The 4,527-nt window shown below is 38.6% G+C and overlaps 1 pseudogene; it reads left to right on the forward strand.

The window, feature by feature from the left end:
• The first annotated feature begins 3,202 nt into the window (after positions 1–3,202).
• On the forward strand, positions 3,203–3,658 carry LOC102869461 (annotated as a pseudogene).
• Positions 3,659–4,527: the final 869 nt, after the last annotated feature.

Below are 4,527 nucleotides of genomic sequence, written 5' to 3' on the forward strand. Positions count from 1 at the left end.
CTTTTCTTCTTTTCATGGTTGATAGCCTTGATTTCATCCCTCAGTTCTTTGGGTCTTTGATCATTGGTGATCAATGCCTCAAACCTGTTCTAAAGAGGTTTTGGTTGGTGTTTGGTTTTGTTGGGGTTTTTTTTTCATTCAAGAGGGTAGACTTAAGGTCATATGTTGGTTCTTGTGGATTTGTCTTAATTCTTTTCAGTTTCAATTTGAATTTTCATGTGTGTAACTAGTAATCTGTTTAACAGGGATGATAGAAAGGGAATTGATGCCTTTGAGCTGTGGTGCTGGAGACGAGTATTGAATATACCATGAGCTGCTTGGTAAGGTTGGCTCAGGATAGAGCAGGGGTCAGAGCTCTGGTACATAGGATCACTATGAGTTGCATATGACTCAACAGCACATAACAACAACTAATCACTGAATGTACAAAATGTAATCTTTTGTTCTCCAGCCTCATTTCTGTGATCAAGTCTATACTTTCCAATTACCATTCCTTCTACATTGTTTTCAATTTTTTGCATTCCAGTTACCAATAATTATTAATGCATTTTATTGTGTGTTTGATCAATTTTGGACTACAAAACAAATACCCAATTTCCTTCTCTTTGGCTTCAGTTTTGAATATATTTGAATAACAGTCGTGTTAACAGGTCTTTCTTATATGTATACAGATGGTATCCTATCACTCACAACATTGTATATTGCAACACCATTCTTCTTCAGTGTTTTATTACCATCATCATAGATCATATGATTGAGTCAGTGATCCATGCTAGTCCACTTTATTTCACTAATGCCTAGAGTGTGTGTTTCTGTATGTGTTCAAAATTCAAAAGTGATTTTATAAAACGGTATGGTGGTTGTGCACAATCAAGCTGGAGCTCGTTAACCGCTAATCCTCTGGCGGTTTTTCAGAGACAGTTGTTAGAGGCATCTTTCTCCCATGGAGGAGCTGGTGGAGTCAAATCGTGTGCCTTTGAGTTGGCAGCACAACTGTTTACCACTTAGCCAACAGAATTCCCTAGAAACAGTACTAGCCTGTGTGTCATGTACCTACTCATTTATCAGTTTGTTGCACTATAGTGACCTATGTGTTGCTGTGAATCTGGAATCTATACCACAAAATCATCTAAGAAGAGAATGATTCTAAGAAAAGTCACCTAAGACAAATTAGGAAGCAGGATTGGCAAGCTATTTCTGAAATAACTGGTCAATAAAAATCTTACAAGCAACAGTAGAACATTGTCTGCTATAATGCCAGAAGATGAGCCTCTTAGGTTAAAAACACTCAAAATACAATTGAGGAGAAGCTGCCTCCTCAAAACAGAATGTTATGTTAGGACTTTTGAAAATTACTTTACTATCCATTCTATCCATCTAGCCCTCCTCAGGGGTGTGGTCTCCAGCCTCTTCAGCTGCTGACACATAGTTTGCTTTTGGTCAATGACTTGAACATCAACAACTGTGGGGCCAACATAAAAGGGAGAGCTAGCCAATCTAGAGAGTGTCCATGGTGAGGCATAGCCTGACAGAGCCCTAGAGATGAAGCCAGATTAGAAGATTCTGTTTGATGGACGTTTGAAGCTTCCATGAAGACTCGCGACTGCTATGAGAGAGCTTGTTGGAAAATTGAGGAAACCAGAGGGTTCTTGCATTTGTGTTTCTGAACTGAACCTGGACTTTCGCTTGACTGAGAAACAGTCTGAACTAATTGAAGAATTGTGTGTTGCTGTTAACTTGGTCTTTCACTGTGTGATATCCTTTGCCTCCCCAATCCCCAACCTATTTACTTAATAAACTCCACAACTGTGAGTAAAATAAATTATGTGAGTCATTGACAAGAAATTTCAGACCCAGTAATTAGTAGTAGGTACAGGAAGTAGGTCCCTGACTTAATAGGGATAAATTTTCTATTGTGGTTGTTCCCTTTTGTAGAATTAAATAGTGATCAGACTCATTCTTCCTCACACTGCATTTGATCCATTTACACAGGGCCTATCTTAATGACGCCAATGGAGGACAGATTTTAGGACCTTCATTTTATAATAAGTCTTCATTTCCTGATGTGGCACAATTCAAACTGAGGGGGGAAAAACACTTGTAAATATGCATTAAAAATCAGAATGTGGAGTGTGTGACGTAAAAATGTAGGAAGTTTTAGAAAAAGAACTCTAGTGCATAGAGATTAATATCGCAGCATGAGTAAACTGAGGTGGGCTGATCTTGGTCATTGACAACATAATGACACACGGAAAAAAGAGCTGTTGACACTTATTCACATTTACCCACCAACCGCTAAAGTAAAAAAGGAAGAAATGGAGAATTGTCACCAAATTCTATACTTTGAAATTGATGAAACACACAAACAAAGGAAAATATGACCCTTGCGTCAGAAATGAGGCCAGAAACAACATGATAGAATTTTATATGACTAATAATTTATTCATTAAAAATAACTTTTAGACAAACATAGATGTCAACTATACATATAGACCTCCCTAGATAAAGACATAGGAACAGAATTTACTATATCTATCAAAAGAAACTGTAGAAAAACTCAGTATAATCAGTCAAAACAAGATCAGGGACCAACTGTGGAACATCCATTCCTCATATATCACGAATACCATTTGAAACTAAAGAACATGAAAACAAGTACACAAAAGTAAAAATATGACCTTGACGATATCCCCCCTGAATTTAGAGACCATCTCAAGAATATATTTCATGCTGCAAGGTAGAGTGGACTGGGAGTTGGAGGGATTGTACAACAATGAAAGGTTATTTTTTAATTTTTTTTTTTACTTTTCAAAAAGAAAAGCGAACTGAGGGGAGGGGTGGACAGTGAGGAAAGCGTGCAAAAATGACTGAATGGAAATCCAAAGTCTCTGTAAATGTTCCTGAAAATAAAACATAAATAAGATAAAAAAGAATATATTTGATTCATTTAACACTAATACCCCAAAAAAAATCAATCAAATTTTTGGAAGACATCAAAGATATCACCTAGGAAGAAAGCAAAAGATTAGTAAAAAGAAAGACAAGACAAAACATATGTCAGAAGAGACTGAATCATACTGTTGAACATAAAATAATTAAAGCAAACAGAAGAGAGACTGACTTTAAAAAAACAGAACAGACTCGTGCGTGAGGCGAGCAGAGCCGGAGATGAGAGTAGAGGCCCAACTCGGGATCTGACACGATGGCCGAGCTGCCCGCAGATTATCAAGGAAACCCAGCGTTTGCTGGCAGAACCTGTTCCCGGGATTAAAGCAGAACCAGATGAGCGCATCGCTCGTTATTTTCATGTGGTCGTTGCTGGCCCCCAGAATTCCCCCTTTGAGGGAGGGACTTTTAAACTTGAACTATTCCTTCCAGAAGAATACCCAATGGCAGCTCGTAAAGGACGATTCATGAGCAAAATTTATCACCCTAATGTGGACAAGTTGGGAAGAATATGTTTAGATATTTTGAAAGGTAAGTGGTCCCCAGCACTGCAGATCCGCACAGTTCTGCTTTCGATCCAGGCTTTGTGAAGTGCTCCCAATCCAGACGATCAATTAGCAAACGAGGTAGCGGAGCAGTGGAAGACCAAGAAGCCCAAGCCACAGAAACAGCCAGAGCATGGACTAGGCCATATGCCATGAATAATATTTAAGTCGGTCTGATCTTCAAGTGTGCATCACTTCTCTTCTACCAAGACTTCGTCCTTTTTTGTTTGCATTTAATGGACACAGTCTTAGAAACATTACGGAATAAAAGTCCAGACATCTTTAGTCCTTTGGTGATTAAATGCACATTTGCAAATCTGTCTTGTCCTCATTCACTGTTGTAAATCATGAGCAGAGGCTAGAAGTATCATCTGGATTGTGGCAAAACGCTTAAAAGAAGTGGTCCCTCTCTGCTTTTATTCACTCCTTTCCCCATCATGGTTTTAAGTATAAAGCACTGTGAATGAAGGTAGTAGTCAGGGTTAGCTGCAGGGGTGTGGGTGTTTTACTTTTTTTTGAGGGGGAGGTAACGTTATTTTAAATTTATGGGCTCTCTTCCCCCCTTTTATGGTGATCTAATTGCATTGGTTAAAAGCAGCTAACCAATTGTTCTTTAGAATATACCCTCTAGCCAAGTCTAACTTTATTTAGATGCTGTAGATGCACAAAGCTTGATTGTCTGAACCAAAATGGGAACATTAAACAAACATCACAGCCCTCACTAATAGCATTGTGACTTTGATGTCAAGCATAGAATCTTCCCTTCAAGAAAAAGCTTGTGACCATTTTGTATGGCTTATCTGGAAACTTCTGTAAATCTCATGTTTTAGTAAAATATTTTTGTTATTCTAAAAAAAAAAAAACAGAAGATTTCAAAAGGCAACTGGAGAAGGCAAAGCATGTTGTTATGTGCCGTTGAGTCGCCTGCGACTCATAGCGACCCTATGTACAACAGCCTTAAACTCCGCTCTGTCCTGTGCCAATCGCACCGTCTCTGACACTCCCATCCCAATTATCCCAGTCACTGAATCAATCC

The sequence above is a fragment of the Elephantulus edwardii genome, unplaced genomic scaffold (assembly GCF_000299155.1).
Source record: "Elephantulus edwardii isolate Elephantulus edwardi_28Jun2011 unplaced genomic scaffold, EleEdw1.0 scaffold00075, whole genome shotgun sequence".
Taxonomy (NCBI): Eukaryota; Metazoa; Chordata; class Mammalia; order Macroscelidea; family Macroscelididae; genus Elephantulus; species Elephantulus edwardii.